General features: G+C 46.1%; 1 protein-coding gene and 1 non-coding gene across 14 annotated transcripts in view; one reads left to right on the forward strand and one right to left on the reverse strand.

Moving 5' to 3' along the window:
* The window catches only part of ATE1 (arginyltransferase 1), a 144,967-nt gene that overhangs the window by 80,092 nt on the left and 47,124 nt on the right, over positions 1 to 17,751 (forward strand). The gene's annotated exons all lie outside the window — the stretch shown is intronic.
* On the reverse strand, positions 13,561 to 13,691 carry LOC132532927 (small nucleolar RNA SNORA17). Its single transcript, XR_009544839.1, has one exon. It is a non-coding gene; the product is annotated as a small nucleolar RNA SNORA17 (small nucleolar RNA).

The raw sequence follows: 17,751 nt of genomic DNA on the forward strand, positions 1-17,751 counted from the left end.
CACAGATGGATTAATTAAAGAAATCTCTTTGTGGCCACAGCAGTGAAACTTTCTATAATGAGAACCACAGCTTTTGCCATTGTAACTGATGAGAGACTCAAATGTATTTCAGATCATTTCTTAGAAAGGCCTTTTCCTTCTGACTACTCTGTCATGAGATTCTTGGCTGTCTCCTGAGCGCTGGTAGGCGACTGCAAGTCACGGGCTGCATAGAGCAGCATAAAGAAGCACCCCCTCCTGCCCAGAGTGGCCCATCCTCGTGCTCTGTGGAGAGCACTGCTGTGAGCACCGCTCTTTCACTTGGAACTTAGAATCTAGGTGGTGATTGGGAGCATTTTGCATGGAACCTTGAAAGCCACTTGAGAAGTCAGAAGATTAGAGGAAATATTATAGCTCTGTCACAAGAAGCTGAATGATTGGCAGAGGCATGTTGAGGGTTTGAAGCACTTACAGGACATGAAGGTGAACACTAGGAGAAGGCCGACCTCTGAAGGAGACAGGGCAGGGGTGTGGAGTGGTAGTCACGGCTGTTCCTGGGCCGTGTGTGCTGTGGCTGCTGATAGCAGCGTCAGTGACAGAGTCAACGATGGCACACGTACAAAAATACTAGCAGACGATCAGAGTGCGTGGGGGTGGAGGCTGAGCGCACACTGCACCATGCACAAGGGCCCTGGTTTGAGTCCCTCGCTCCTGCCTGCAGGGGCCATGCTTTAGGAGTGGTGAAGCAGGTCTGCAGGTGTCTCTCTATCCTTCTCTCCCTCCTCTCTCAAGTTCTCCCAGTCCTGTTAAATAAAATAGAAAAAAATGGGGAAAAAAGTGGCTGCCAGGAGTGATAGATTCACAGTACCAGCACCGAGCCCCAGAGATAACCCTGGTGGCAAAAAAAAAACAAGCAAACAAACAAAAAAGTCCACAAGGGGGTTTCCAGAGGTGGCACGTCAGAGAAGTAAGATAAGAATTCCCATCGGTAATTGCGGCTTGTGAGTCTGACAGCCAGCAGCCCACAGGTCAGGTTGCTTACAGTGGCGCCTTGTGACAGCGCTGCCTCTCTCCAGGGCACTCGCCTTCTCTGTAGGCTGAGGGCCTCCGTGAGTGCTACGAACTAACCTTGCCATTCAGTATTTTGGCTGCTTTTTGTTTTCCCTATTAAAACAGTTTTCAGATATCCATAATAGAGAGTAAAAATAGGAAGGGCATTGGAACTATTTAAGAGTGAAATATTTCAATATTTCTGCTTTTCTCTTTCTCAAATCCTGAGAATTACTCTGTCGAAATTACTATGGAAACCGTAACATCCCAGAGTGAGAGATGATATAGGTCTCAGTGTCATCATTCAAACAAAACTTAAAAAAAATTTCCAGCATATTGTAGTCACATTCTATCTCCTGGGGAAAAAAAACACGTGAGAAGACGCGCTGTATAGTTATTTTTCTGTCTGTTTGGGAGATAATGATGACAGGTTTGACTGTTAAAGTAACATTTAGTATTTTCCTGGAGCAGTTGTTCGGAGACCTTTGAGTCCTCAAGAGGATGCTGATTTTAATTTTTAGATTGTTAGTGTACGGAGTGTGTTGCCATTGTGTTTTGACTACAGCTTCAGTCATTTTAAGCAGTGACTTTTAGGAATATGTATATTCAAGAATATTGTATCTTGGGCAAATGGGGAGTCCTTGGTTATGAATGAATAGCACAGCTATTTACAAAAATGAGAATTCTTGGGAGTCGGGCAGTAGCACAGCGGGTTAAGTGCACATGGCGCAAAGCACAAGGACCAGCATAAGGTTTCCAGTTCCAGCCCCCGGCTCCCCACCTGCAGGGGAGTCGCTTCACAGGTGGTGAAGCAGGTCTACAGGTGTCTGTCTTTCTCTCCCTCTCTCTCTCTTCCTTTCCTCTCTCCATTTCTCTCTGTCCTATCCAACAACGAGGACAACAAGAGTAACTACAACAATAAGACAAGAGCAACAAAAGGGAATAAATAAATATTAAAAAAAAAAGAGAGACTTCTTGCTCAGTAAGTATGCTGTTCTAAATTGTAAGATATGGTCCAAGTGTGACTATTTCTCACTGCAAGTGGAAAGTATAGAAGTAGAGGCCAACAAAAAAATAATTCACAGAAAATGAGTTGTACACTATTATAAAATCCGTTTTGTGCAAGATAAATGAAGTCAGATTTAGCACATAACTACAATAATGGTTAAAATCGGATCCTTCACAGAGCAGGACTGTTTCAAGCATGAAGAAGGGTGTATTTGCTAAGTTGAAAAGTAAGCACTGGAAAGGCTACCCAAATGATGTATTTAAGAAAAGTAGAGTGCAGTGGGCTAAGTGCAGGTGGCGCAAAGCACAAGGACCGGCATAAGGATCCCGGTTCGAACCCCGGCTCCCCACCTGCAGGGGAGTCGCTTCACAGGCGGTGAAGCAGGTCTGCAGGTGTCTATCTTTCTCTCCTCCTCTCTGTCTTCCCCTCCCTCTCTCCATTTCTCTCTGTCCTATCCAACAATGACGACAACAACAATAATAACTACAACAATAAAACAACAAGGGCAACAAAAGGGAATAAATAAATAAAATAAATATTTTTTAAAAAAAAAGTAGAATGCATCTTAAAATAGGAAGACCGTCTTTGATAACTAAGAGAGAACCTCTTAGGTACATGCTGGACCGGTGTGCACAGCCTGGAAGTGGTATAATCAGAGCTCAGTGCATAAAGGGCCACCAAATGGTGCATATCTACCTGAAACTAAAGTAAGGTTTCGTTTGGAGCTTCTTGTCTAGATTTAGGCGTGTTATGTTGTAAGTTTCACCCTATAATACAGGGCTATTTTTTGGTATGATATGGAACAAATTATTATTACTATTATTATTTATTTTATTTTTGTGTGTGTTTCTTTTAAATTTATTTTTATTTATTTATTTTATTTATTTAATAAAGGAGACATTAACAAAACTATAGAATAAGAGGGGTACAATTCCACACAATTCCCATAACCTGATCTCCATATCTCATCCCCTCCCCTGATAGCCTTCCCATTCTCTATCTCTCTGGAAGTATGGATGCAGGGTCATTGTGGGTTGCAGAGGGTGGAAGGTCTGGCTTCTGTAATTGCTTCCCTGCTGAACATGGGCATTGACTGGTAGATCCATACTCCCAGTCTGCCTCTCTCTTTCCCTAGTAGGGTGGGGCTCTGGGGAAGCGGAGCTCCAGGACTCATTGGTGGGGTCGTCTGTCCAGGGAAGTCTGGTCAGTATCTTGTTGGCATCCGGAAAGCAGAAGTACACAAGAGCCTGCAGGGAATACCCCCCCAACACCTCATCTGCACTATTCCAGTCTTTAGGTCCATGATTGTTCAACAGTTTGTTTGGCTTTGTATATTATTATTATTTTAAAAATTTCTTTATAGGGGAATTAGTGTTTTACATTCAACAGTAAATACAATGGTTTGTACATGCATAACATTTCCCAGTTTTCCACATAACAATACAACCCCCATTAGGTCCTCTGTCATCCTTTTGGACCTAATATTCTCACCCCCACCCACGCTGGGATCTTTTACTTTGGTGCAATACGCCAACTCCGGTTGAGGTTCTACTTGTGTTTTCTCTTCTGATCTTGTTTTTTTAACTTCTGCCCTGAGGGTGAGATCATCCCATATTCATCCTTCTGTTTCTGACTTACTTCACTTAACATGATTTTTTCCCAAGGTCCATCCAAGATTGGCTGAAAACAAAACGGTGAAGTCACCGTTTTTAATAGCCTCTGAGTAGTATTCCATTGTGTATATAGACCACAACTTGCTCAGCCACTCATCTGTTGTTGGACACCTGGGTTGCTTCCAGGTTTTGGCTATTACAAATTGTGCTGCTAAGAACATATGTATACACAGATCTTTTTGGATGGGTGTGTTGGGTTCCTTAGGATCTATCCCCAGGAGAGGAATTACAGGGTCATAGGGTAGGTCCATTTCTAGCCTTCTGAGAGTCCTCCAGACTGTTCAGTATGGAGCAGATTATTTAACAACAGTTCAGAGATGTGCAAAAGAGCTTGGCCCCCTATTCTCTCTTTCTGCGTAATGGGCTCTCATGAGATGATGAGCCTGTATCTTCATGCTTCAGGAACAGTGCAGTTGATAAATGGCTTCCCAGGGAGCCCATCACCAGTTCCTCTCGCCCTCTTCATGCATGTTGCTCTGTCCACCAGGGACAAATTCTTTTCTTGCTCTAGATTTGTTCTGGCCTTGAAAGAAGTAGCTGCCTTGGACTTCAAGCCTAGACCTTAAGGTCTTTGCTTCCTCTGTCCTTGAGGCCAGCTGTCAAGGAAGAGTTCCAATACCCTGCTCGCCAGAGAGGCTTCTGGGAGGCCTGCAGCCTCAGTCAAAACTCCTTGTTAAGTGTGACTGTGGATTGTGTCTGAGAGAGGCCAGCTGAACCACCGAGCTGAGCTCTTAGCCAGTGCATGGTATCATGAGGGACAGAACATTGCTTTTGAACACAAAGTTTTAGGGTGGCTTGTCACTCAGCAGTAGATGTCTGAAGCACACGGTGTGGGATGGAGATCGCTAGATAGAAGTCAGGTGTCACCAGGTTAAGCGCACGTGGCGCGAAGCGCAGGGACTGGCGTAAGGACCCTGGTTTGAGCCCCCAGCTCCCCACCTGCAGAGGAGTCACTTCACAAGTGGTGAAGCAGGTCTGCAGGTGTCTGTCTTTCTCTCCTTCTCTCTCTGTCCGAGCCACCAACAATGACAGCAGTAACAATAATAATAACAACAACAGTGATAAACAACAAGGGCAACAAAAGGAAAAAAATAGCCTCCAGGAGCAGTGGATTTGTAGTGCAGGCACTGAGCCCCAGCAATAACCCTGGAGGCAAAAACACAAACAAACAAACAAATAAAACCCCCCAGAAAAAAACAGAAGCCAGGTGTATGTTTCCAGGAAGGTGAAAATCATTCTGTGTTGAGCCCTGTAGACTCATATCCTAAACAGAGCTAATTATAGAACTTTCAACATGAGGGAATTTGACAAAGTCCCTTAATCTGCACACACAGTCAGATGTGGAAATGCACATCTGGCTGAAGAGAATTGGTCTTACAAGGCATTTCACTGAAACCCTGACTCAAGCCTACAGGGCAGTTCTTAACATGGTGACACAGTTTGAATTTGCTTCTCTTGCTAATTATTGGGGAGCCTTTGTGGTCTTCAGGAAGGTGCAGACTCTGCTCTAACTTCACAAGGCACATGTGTGTCACATGAGTCACATGCTCCTGCCTCGTTTTCTCTAAAGCATCTCTGAACTGAATTCTTTCGGTTCCACTGGGCTCTCTCAGTGCTGAGTAAAGGTTGCTAAAACACAAACATTACATGGATAGGTTTTATCTGTGTTCTAATGACGGGTCTAAGGCACAAGAGAGTCGCAGAGAAATTGAAAGAGCCCTGGCAGAGTCGTGTGGAGGGTTGAAGTCAACTGTGTCCTATCTCCTGTGTCCCGGGGCCATCTGGGGGACTCAGGAGATAAACGGAAATTTGTGGCCCGGGAGATGGCGCAGGTGGAAAGACGTTGGACTCTCAGTCACGAGGTCCCAAAGTTCAGTCCCTGGCAGCACATATACCAGAGTGATGTCTGGTTCTTTCTGTCTCTCCTCCTATCTTTCTCATGAATAAATAAAGAAAAGAAATAAATGGAACCTAAACTTCTGACTTGGAAGAGCACCTTGGGGTGCACTTGGGGGAGTTACCCTAATCTGGCAGGAGAGGACAGCCTACTTTCCTGGCTGCCCTGCTCAGTAATGCCGCTAGGGGCCTCCTTCCCAATCAGCCAGGGAGCCACTAGCAGTGGCTCGGAGCAGAAAAGAACAGCGCCCCCTCTTCTTGTGTAATTGAAACAGTGGCAGAAGACACCTCACAGAATTCCCCATCCTCGCCATCCTCCGTAAGTGCCCCATTCACCACCTCCATGTCGAGCACCATCAAAACTGAAGCTCAGTCCTCAGGAAACAGGAGTCCCCCTCCCCCTCATTCCCGGTTTCTGTGTCTAAGAACCTGCCTCTCCCTCCGCCTCATGTGAGTGGAATCAAAGGGCAGCCGTCTTTGCCACTGACTTGATGTACTGAGCATTAATATCCTCAGGGTTCCCCCGTGTTGGGGCAGGTGTCAGAATTCTGTTGCTTTTTAGAGGCCGAATGATACTCCATTGTGTGTGTATATCATATTTTGCTTCTGCATTTATCCATCCACAGCTCAGCTCTGGCTTATGGTGGTGCTGGGGATTGAACCTGGGATCATTGGTACCTCAGCATGAAAGGCTCTTTGCATAACCATTATGCTATCTCCTTAGGCCCCCCCCCCCCCCTTTAAATGAATTCCTTATGGCTCCTCCCTCCCCCTTATGCTTTCAGAGCATTTACTTGCACATAAAGCCGCTCGGCTTTGATCCCTCCCTACACATTCCAGAACTATTTCATCCCCTTAGAAAGTGAAGACCGCAGTGTGCGAGATGCTGTTAGGCGCAGAGTGAAAGTGCTCTCCTCCATGATGTGTTTTGGGGTGCTGCCACTAGGCCGTCCTGGCACTGGAAGGAGGGGCTTTAACGGAACTCTTTATCCAGACTTGTACACAGGCCAAAGTAAGCAGTGATTCCAGGCAGTCTGCTTTGGTATCATGGCACGGCCAGACATCAGATAGTCGAAACATCAGAAAGGGTTCTGAAATGTCAGGGAAGAAACAAAAGGCCAATTCATCTGTGGTGAATCATAAGCCCAGTGTCTCAGCTTGACTGTGGCCAGCCAGCACCCCCTGGAATTCTGCAGGAGGTTGCCTGAAAGAGAATGGTTGGTATTAACTCTTATAAAACTATCCACCAGAAAAACTAACAAAAATTGGAACCTAGAGAGCTGTATCTGCAAAATCAGGTGCTACCAAAATCCCCAACCTCCCAGGCTTTGCAAAGTCTCCTGACCAGACAGATGGGCAGACGCTGTTTCACTGGAGTGTTGCGGCCAGGCTGATGCAGTTGGGCACATGCGGTGGTGACTTAACTGCTGATCCCAAAGAAACACAGATGATCTCATCAGTCATCCACAGCATAGAACAAAGCAAAGACTTTGTGAGCTGACGCCTGTTTTTCTTGGTGTTTGGAGTCCCGGTGAATTAAGCGGAGTCAGTAGAAAAGAGATGACCGCAGAATAATTTTAGTAAGGGATTCTGGTGCCTCCTAGAGGCCCAGGGAGGTCAGAGAATTGGCCTGCTCATCAGAAATTCTCACTTCTCAACTGGTCGCACGTGGAACTTTGCCACCCCAGAGTCAGAGGCAGCTCCTTAACACGCCTGAGCTTCTGGTTGCAGGTGAGAAAATTGAAGTTCACTGCATTTATCTTGCCCAGGTTCTCTGTACACTAACTCAGCTTTGAATTCTCCCGACCGAAGGTCATAAAAGTGACACTTTTGTCTTTGTTTTGCCTTCAGGGTCATCACTAGGCCTCAGTGTCAGCGCTACAAATCCACTGTTCCTAGCAACCACTTTTTCCATTTTATTGAGTAAGACAGAGAGAAATTGAGATGGGTAGGGAGGTAGAGAGGGAGAGAGCAAAAGAAAAATACCTGCAGACCTGCTTCACCACTTGTGAAGCGACCCCCGACACACACACAGGTGGGGAGCCGGGGGCTCGATCCAGGATCCTTGAGCTTTGTCCTCTGTGTCCTTAGCCCAGTGCGTCACCACCTGGCCCCCAAAGTGATATTGTTTATCAGATCTGTGATGAGGTCTTATATAGCTCTTAACTTTTTTTCTCTTGGGTCGTACATTTCAGGATATCTATTTGCTACAAATTTATGGTCTTGACTCAATTTTTTTTTAAAGTTTTTTTTTCCCTTTTGTTGCCCTTGTTGTTTATCGTCGTCGTTGTTGTTGGATAGAACAGAGAGAAATGGAGAGAGGAGGGGAAGACAGAGAGGGGGAGAGAAGGATAGACACCTGCAGACCTGCTTCACTGCCTGTGAAGCGACCCCCTGTGGCGGGGGGTGGGCTCGAACTGGGATCCTTACTCAGGTCCTTGAGCTTCTCGTCATGTGCGCTTAACCTGCTGTGCCACCGCTTGGTCCCCTCAACTCTTTAACCACTGTCCACTTGCTGCATTATCAGCCGGATTATGCCCAGTAGGATTACGGAAAGTGTGTCCTCACCCAGGGTCCTGGTCCTTCTAGTTCCAAATAAGAGGTTCTCTCAGCAAGTTCGACTTTGCGCCACCCCAGCCCAGCCCAGCCCAGCCCAGCCTCCATCCGGCAGTTGTTTTGAGTATTGTGAAGGAGTCCTGGGGTCCAGGTGCTTGTGGTATTACTGGCTGCTGGACGGAAGAGGCCAGGGATGCTGGTAACCATTTTTCAACACACAGGAGAGTCCGCAGCAGCAAAGAGTTCTCTGCAAAGCCCTCTTCAAAGGGTTGCAGACTTACCACAGAAGCCTCACAGCAGGACTCACAATTGCGGTGGGTAACTTTTCTACTCCTGTCACAGAGAAACTGCCCCAGTGGTTGGTTTTAGGTTCACCGGAACAGTCTCCAAATCAACCATCCTGTCTAACACCCCCGAGAGAAGCTCCTTGAGTCTGATGCATGGCCTTGCGCAGCTTGAATGCAGCTGGCCCCAGGCCCGTCTGGAATTTTCTTTAGGGGCTGCTACCCACAGCCTTCATGTCCAAGGAGAGGTTGTGGCTGTACAAGGAGCCGTGGCCAGCAGATGAAGAGGCGCAGCAACGACAGTGAGGAGGTTTCTTTGTCTGGTCCTGAGGTACACGGCAGGGCCTGGCTTTTGGTGTCTCCGTGTCACTGTAGCCATCAGCCCACAGCTCTGTAACGGCCAAGTGAGCTGAACTGCTGTCGCTGCCGGCGGCTCGGTGTACAGACACATGTGCCATGTCCGGTGCCCCCTCCCTTCAGCCCGGCGTGGTGGGCACTTGGCCGCTCCCAGAGCAGCGCGTGTGTGTGCACTGAACTGTTTTGTTCTTGCCTGTGACTATTCTGAGCACTCTCCGCTGGTGTTGATGTTAGGATGAAAACCTGTTCTCACCCTTCCTCCCCGCACACCCCGGTCCCCGGATCTCCACACGGCTGCGGTCTTCATCTCTGAAAATAAAGACACTTGAGACCCGTTCAGAAACTTGCTGTCTCGGTCGGCGGCCCAAGCTGAAGGGACACAGCCTTGAGTGGCATGGTTAGCCTGCCTGTGCGCAAGTGCAGTGGAAACTGGCAGTGTGGCTCACAGAGGATGCCTGGCCCTGCCGCTGTCCTTGTCCCCACGCTCCCTCCTCACACACTGCCTCAGTCACGGAACTGTTCAAGGACAGTTGGGGCAGTGTGGGGACATTAATTTTACTAGAACAGATCCCCTTACTGCTTTGGGGGGAGGGGGTCCCTTTTCACTCTAGTGCCTCCCTGTCTATCTGGAGACGGCCCTCTGCCCACACCGGTGTGTTTTCTCCCTCTCCCTCTCCCCCCCCTCCTCCAGTTCATTTCTCTTTTCTCTTGTAAAAGGAAATTTAAATTTGACTCTGATAGTCTGTGCCACCCACTCCACCTCTACCATCTCTCTCTATCTCTTGTTGTTGTTGGAACTTCACTCTGGGCTTGATAGAGACAAAGAGACCAGTGGAGTGAGAGGGAAAGACATCACAGCACACAGCATGCCCCTCCCCACTACACTCTGGTCTCTGCTGTGCCCGCACTGCTGCTTCTGCAGACATCAGAGGAAGAGCTTCTCCTTTGAGTTCAGGTCACCCCTGCAGTGCCGTGTGAGCCTGCCCTGACTGCAGGAGGCCAGCAAACCCCCACCACAGGTGGTCCTCTGGGGTGGGCCGGCCTCATGCAAAGCTCAGCTTGAATAGTGCTGTCACCAAACCAGGCCGGGCAGATTCTCTCTTTTAAGGAAGTCGGGATTCAGACTGTAGGGAGCATTAATTGGGGTGGGGGGGAGCATCCTTCCCATAGAAAGCTTCCCTCCCCTCTGAGAAACAGTAGCAACAACTTGGGCGTGGACCAGGGCTTCCTAAACACAGGCCCATCAGCTTTAACTTACAGGCCAACTTTGGCAAATACACACAAGCATCTCAAGGACGGACAGATTCCATAGATGCTTTTCATCTGGCTTTCAAAGGAGTTTGTGCATCACAGACCTGAAGCTCTGAGAGCAGTGAAGAGGTGCTGGGGGCGGGGCCGAAGCTGAAGCATAGACTCGCAGAGGGCTACAGATTGGAGCCTCTAGGATCTGGGTCCTGAATTAGGTCCCATGAGCCACACAGTCTCAGCTGAGCTTCCTCTTCTTCCGCCATAGCCTGCAACTCTCTGGAGACTGCGGCTCCGTGGCTACTCCTGCCCTCTTTCTGTGTGCCACCTGGACAGTGCGTGACCCCTCACCATTCATTCCAGCCTCTGCTGCGTCACCTGAAGACATTTATCCCATGAGTAAGCCTGTTTCCCTTCCTGGGCATTTGGTGATGTTGTCGGGACCCACCTGGGTGTGTCCACATAAAACACTGAAAAAGATTGTTTGTTCAAATTAAGTTCAACTTGGGTAGGTTCCAAGCTACAAAAGTAAGAATTACAGATCCCAGGGAAGACTGTTAGTTCATTATGATCAGTCTGGTCTCACTCTTTAAAGATTCAGGCCCAAAGAGCTGACATGGTCCTTCCTCTCTCTGTCTCCAAGGTGTGAAAGTCAGAGACGTCTTTCAAGACAACAAAGATTCTCTCTGACATGATTTTGGTTTTCAAAAATAGGAGAATTTTTTTTCTTCAGCCTGGGTCACCTGCTCAGTTAATTTTAAGTCATTGTGTTTGATGCTGTGTCTCTCAACAAATCCACCACAATGTCCAGAAGCAAGCACGGGAACCAGTCCCAAAATGAGCCCGTCAAATTCTGTGAAAACACAAATTCTGCAAAACTGGTTTTGTCTCGATGTTCAGCTCAGCCTCCCTCCTTCCTTTGCACTAATGCAGAATGTTTTTACACTTATGCACACCTGCCAATTTTGAGCTATTTAAAATGAGTCCTTGCTGTGAAGATTCTTTGCTTTCTATATGACAGGTGCATTCTTTCTCTCCCTTCTTCCTCCTCCTTCTTCTTATCCTTCTCCTTCTCCTTCTTCTTCTCCTCCTCCCCATTCTCCCCTCCCTTTCTTTCTACCAGGTTGTCGCTGGGCCTTGGTGCTGGCACTACGAATGCACTACTCCCAACAGCCTTTTTTTTTTCTGTTTTTTTTTCCCTCTTTTTTTTTTTTTTTAATTAGGAGAGAAATTGAGAGAGGCGGGGGAGATAGGGATAGGGAGAGAAAGAGAGACACCTGCAGACCTGCTTTGCTGCTCGTGAAGCATCTCCCATGTAGGTGGGGATCAGGGGCTCGAACCCGGTCTTTCTGGTTGGTAATATGGGCACTTAACCAGGTGCACCGCTGCCTGGCTCCCTCCAGGCGCCTTTTCTAAGTAAGCATTTTGTGATGATTACTTTCAGCAAGTCTCACAGTAGTCCTACACATAGGTGACATTATTGCCACTTTATAGATGAGAAGCCTGGGACACAGGAGGGCCAAGTAACTTGTTTGCAGACAGACAGACAGCTCATGAGTGTTGGAGACTCCTAGTCAGCTGCACGGCGGCCAGAGACCCTGCCTGGTCATGAGGGTGCAGCCAGTGCTGGGGCCTTCTTGGTGCTTACAACGAACTCTGACCTCTGACAGCCCATATAAACAGACAGACAGACGGATATCCCATCTCGTCGCTCCTACAACGTGCTGTGTTATTTATTTTGTGTGCCCTTCCCCCTCCATTTTCACATCTTAAAATCCTGGTTTTGTGTCTTCCAGCGGGTGAAGATGCTGTTATCAGCATACACTTATTATGCAGATATGCAGACTAGGTGGTTTTGGCAGAGTGCTTCCTTAGCTGAAGCCTCAGTAATGGTGTTTGTGTGTGTTTCTCCATTGTCCACTTGAATTTGTTCTAGGTTCTCAGCTCCAAGGAGTGGAGGAGTATTGTTTTTTCTTTAATATTGTGGACACCAGGAAAGCTACATTTCCACAAGTAAAATAGAGATATTTTTCAAGACATCTAAAGTCTCCTAACCTGACTTTGTATCACTTCTTAGGCTCTGAGTTCCATTCAGGTTGATTGATTAGGATAACTCATTACTCATATATGTTACACGTTTACTTTCCTTGGAATGATCATTCCTGTCTTTTCCTCCTTTCTGTTCTTTCCCCCATCTTTGGCGGGGAGGGTGTGTAGAGGAGCAGAGCTGGGCCCTTGCACATGCTTGATGTCACTGCTCACAGGCCAGCGTTATCACTCAGGTAGGTGCAGACGTGCACAACGCGCACGTGTGTATAGACTACAGCACGGGCTCCCCCTGGTGCTGCGGTACTCCCACCTGGTGCTGGGGTTCAGACTCCACCTAGTAGCTGTCTTGGAATCCCTCAGTTTTTTTAAATGTTAGAAATAATTATTCTTGTGGAAAAGGAGTATTAAAAATTGCCTACCGCTCTCTCCCTCGGGACCTCTCAATGTCCCCATTTTCCTGTATGTGCTAAGACTTTTATAAATACACATGTGTTTGTTTTCCTCACCGTTGTTCTGAGGTGATTTATATACTTTTCTGCATCTTCCAGTTGTTTCATGAATGTCTTCCATAAGCCCCTGGTTTTTAGTGACAGTAAATGTAGTAATGTAATAGTGTCATAACTTATCAAGCTCTCTCCCCCTTTTTTTATTATAAATAACACGTGTTAGACATCTTTGTGTATATTTCATTTTGAGACACTATCACAGGGTTAGTTCTTTCTGTGTACTGCTACTGACAGATTCTCATCCAAGGAGAGCAGAGAAATGTCCCCTGTACTGGAAGCTGTGTAGAACCAGGCGTCTGGACACACAGGAACACAGTGGTGGATGCTGGCCATTGTAGGGAAAGTAAACCATTTGATTTCCTGTTGTAATTTTTTTTCATACAAATCAGGAATTTATTTTCAAATTTTACCAAGTCCCTTTAATTTTACTTTTGGGAACCAAATGCACCCCCCTCCCTCCCAAATTCATGAATCAGGAGAGCAGTGGGGAAGTGCTCAGTGCTGTGAGGTCCTGGGCTTGATCGGCTGCGGATCCCCATGATTTGTGTGAACGCCTCTGGAGGGTGCCGAGTAGCCTTCCAGCATTTTCCTGGTCTCTTGGCATCTGCTACAAGGTTGAGGATGGAGGACTGGTCTGTTTGGTAAGGTCACTGCACCATTTGGTGGTCAGGTCTCTCAGATGATCTAACGCCACCTCTGGACGCTGGGCTGGTTGGGAACCTGGGCATGGACAGAGGTCAGATACCCCATAAGCTCACTGTCACAGGCTACCAGTCACCTTCCCCTTGAAGGGTGAGCCATCACTCTTCATCCAACAGGGATGAACAGCAGTCTTCAGGGCACAGGGTCGCCTCGAGACTTAAGGGCAGGCAGGAGCTAAGAAGAATAAGAGGTTTTTACAGGACAGGATTCAGGTCGCCAGGAAACGCGCAGTCACAGGCGGGGCCGCTGCCTTGAGTGTCAGACTGTGAGTCCCCCAGTGGCTCCCAAGTCAGAGCACTGGATGTAGACAAGCCTATCTTCTCTCTGCCACCTAAGGACACACATGTGATGCAGCAGCTACATCTGTAATGCCTCTACGGGCAGGCTGTTGTGATTTTTTTGATCTCTCTTAAAACTTGCACATTAAAAATGAGCTTCAGGGCTAGGGAGAAAGCACAATTGTTACACAAGGACTTTTTTTTGCCTAGAGAGGCTCCAAACTCCCAGGTTCAATCCCAGCACCACTGAAGCCCAAACTGAGCTTTTTTTTTTTTTTTTTTTTTTTTAATAAACTGGAAAAAATGTAAGTGTATCTCACTGTCCTTACAACTGTTGGGGCTTATGAAGGTACTGATACACTTTATGCTTCCTTTCTGGAGTCAGTGTTACTGATCTCTTGTGACTTTTGAATTTCAAATTGAGGGAGGTTGGTGGTAGCGCAGCGGGTTAAGCGCAGGTGGCGCAAAGCGCAAGAACTGGCATAAGGATCCCGGTTCAAGCCCCTGGCTCCCCACCTGCAGGGGAGTTGCTTCACAGGTGGTGAAGCAAGTCTGCAGGTGTCTTTCTCTCCCTCTCTGTGTCCTCCCCTCCTCTCTCCATTGCTCTCTGTCCTATCCAACAATGACGACATCAATAACAACAACAATAACCACAACAATAAAATAAGGGCAACAAAAGGGAAACTAAATATATAAAAAATTAAAATAAAAATTTCAGATGAGGTACTAGACAGTTAACGTCTCTTCTTTCAGTACTTCCCACTCTTTCATTGAAAATTCTCCAGAGTTATAAAGAACAATGAACAAGTCAGTGAATAAGTGACTTTCCTTTCCCTCCGTTCCGTTCCATTCCGTTCCATATTTTATTAGTGATTTAATATTGATTGAGAAAATCACTTGTCCACAGGGGTATAATTCCACATGGCTCCCACCCCTGGAATTCTGAATCCCTGATCCCTCCATGGCTGCTTTATGGCGAGGGCATGATGACATTCCTGATGGAAGTGACCAGTGTTGATGCAGAGAGGGATCTATTAGAGGTCTAGGCCCATTATATTTGTGTGGGAATCCAAGGATTCCCTGGCTAGGGGCCCAGATGATGAGATGCTATGATATTGACCAAAAGGGCCATTGTTAAGTGAGCCAGTCTCTTGCCCTTATCCAACTTTTGTAGAACTCTCTTTCTGATGACCTTAGACTTTCTCCCGGTTGTTTAAGCATTGAGTGTCATTTGTTGACCCCAACCAGAATTAGTTTTTTGGGATCTGTCTTCTTTGGGCCTTTCTGCTAGGTTACCAAGCTAATTTGGTCTAAATCTGATCGACTAGAGAAATGTATAATGCCTTCTTTAGGTACTTCAACTAGGATTCTAGGTTTATGAGGTCTAAGTCTAATTAATCACCAAGGACTATTGAGTACTATTTCTTTGAGTTATTTAACTGCCCCTTGCTTATGGATACGTGTGTACACCTGTACCCGGTACCCTAAACCCTAACTTGTACCTAGTATCTACAACTTTGTTAAATGATGTGTCCTCTAACATGGCATGGACCTAAGTACTTCCATGTGTTAGGAAAGATCTCGCCAGATTTGAAGAGTTGGGAGGCTGACTTCTCAGCCTCGGTGTCTCTGGTTACAGTCCACAGCAAGAATTCAGTAGCAGTATGATGTGGGATGGCAGCACTGGTAGTGATTTAGCTGAAGGATTTGGTGGTGAGGAATCAGAGGGAAGGGATATCAAGAAGCATGGACAGAGTCCTAGAGGTTCCAGGACTAGGAGACATGCGATTCTTAAAGAGAATGCAAGGAAGCACTCAGCTTTTCACATCAGTCTCAATTATATTTCTAATGATATAAGCTCATTAAATGGTAAACTGATGAAAGCTATTCTAAAGACTAGTTTCATATTAAACTTTAATTTGAATGCTTGGGATAAGTTAAAGATGCATCATAAAAATTGTTGCCTTCCAGGGGGGCGGGCGGTAGCACAGCTGTTTAAGTGCACGTGGTGCAAACGCACGGACCGATGTAAGGATCCCAGTTCAAGCCCCGGGTGCACCTGAGGGAGGTTGCTTCACCAGCGGTGAAGCAGGTCTGCAGATACAACAGGTCTTTCTCTCCTGCTCTCTGTCTTCCCCTCCTCTCTCGATTTCTCTGTCCTATCCAACAACAACAACAACAACAACAAAAGTAATAACAACAAGAAGGGCAATAAGGGGAACATAAATGGTAAAAAAAGAAAAGAAAAAAAGGCCTCTAGGAGCCCCAGCCATAATCCTGGAGGCAAAAAAAAAAAATTGTTGCCTGATTTGTTGTGATGAGATCACTAAAAGACTTTGGGGTTAAAAAAAAATCTTCGTTTCTTCTGCCTCTAACCCCTGGCAATCACCATTCTGATGTTTTTCCATGGAAATAATGTATCCCATTTGACTTTTTTTGCTTTACTATCTCACTTACAACTTGCCACGTTTTGAAGTAAACTACATCCAAAAGAAAAGGGGAAAACCCGGAAGGATTATTTTTTTAAAAATATTTATTTTTTTTATTCCCTTTTGTTGCCCTTGTTTTATTGTTGTAGCTATTGTTGTTGTTATCAATGTGGTCATTGTAGGATAGGACAGAGAGAAATGGAGAGAGGAGGGGAAGACAAAGGGAGAGAAAGACACCTGCTTCACATCTTATGAAGTGACTCCCCTGCAGGTGGGGAGCCGGGGGCTCGAACCCGGGTGCTTGGGCTTGGCACCACCTGCGCTTAACATGCTGCGCTACCGCCCGACTCCCTGGAAGGATTCTTAAATGTCTAAATTTTCATTGTACTTTAATGAGCGAGTAGTAGCTAAAAATTAGTGATTATTTCCTGACAACTAAAACCTTTTTGGTTGGCATACTACCCAAGTGGGGCTCTGTGAATCTTAGCGCATCACACCAGGCTTCCTTAAAGTCATTCTGTCTAATTACTGGCAGTAGTCTGTTTGCTTGCTTGGCTTATGTGGAATCTACCAGATTTCTCACTGTCAAATTGTGTTTATTCTCTTGGGATTAGCAAGCAGTCAGTAGAGTCATACTTTGAGACTATGAGTATCCTGTTTCCCCGGTCTTTTTCCTACATGGTAGATCTTTTTCACCAATGCTTTTGAAAAAGAAATATTTAAAAGCATATTCCGTCAATCGAGTTGTTTCCACACAGTGAATATTTAATACTTATGTATTCTCTTAATGAAATGCTGTTGACAAGTGTAAGTTAAATAGTTTCCCATATGGAATCTAAATACCATTTCACCAGGAGAAAAACAGTTCATTAAGATGAGGTTCGCAAAGAGCTGAGTTTAAATTGTGACTGATGCCTCATATGTAGAGGCTGAGCCTCACTCTGTGGAGTAGGACAGTAATCGTGCCCAGTCTGATGGTGAAGGTGAAGGTGAAGGTGGCGTTTAATTAGTTAGTGTTGCCCCAGCTCAAAATAATCATTCAATAAATAGATTGTTAGGATGACTTCTACTACTGCTGAAGTTAGTGATTTTATTTGAGAATCTTTGCCAAATTAATTTCTGTTTACTTGGGTCTTTTGTTCAAGTCTGATATAAATAATATATATATTCCCAATGCATTTTGTCTATGCCGGTTTTTGACTTGCTAAAAGTACTTGGGGAAGCCTACTCCTCATTGGTTGTGTCTCTGTGTAGCTGTCTTGTAAGAACTTCTTGCTGTTGTTACAGGAAGGAGACACATTCTCCACAACTGTACCATTCCCCTAAAGTTAATTAATTGGATGCAAGCTTAACTTTTTTTTTTTTGCAATATATTTTCATATCAATTGCATAGCAGCACACAGTGAAATCTGAAAAGAGTTGAAGGTTTTTCAGTAAATAATCTGTGACAACAAAGTCAAGTTAGCAAGTATATAAACCACCATCAACTAGGATTATGTTGGAAACTCAGGAACCAAATTAGACTCCGACTGGCCAAATATGGTCACTTTGAAGATCCAGAAAGATAACTGTAGAGGGGTGAGGCACATTAAAAATCGTCAGAGCCGGGAGTCGGGTGGTAGCACAGTGGGTTAAGCACAGGTGGTGCAAAACACAAGGACCAGCGTAAGGATTCCAGTTCGAGCCCCCGGCTCCCCACCTGCTGAGGAGTCACTTCACAGGCGGTGAAGCAGGTCTG

Source organism: Erinaceus europaeus, chromosome 14 (assembly GCF_950295315.1).
Source record: "Erinaceus europaeus chromosome 14, mEriEur2.1, whole genome shotgun sequence".
Lineage (NCBI taxonomy): Eukaryota > Metazoa > Chordata > Mammalia > Eulipotyphla > Erinaceidae > Erinaceus > Erinaceus europaeus.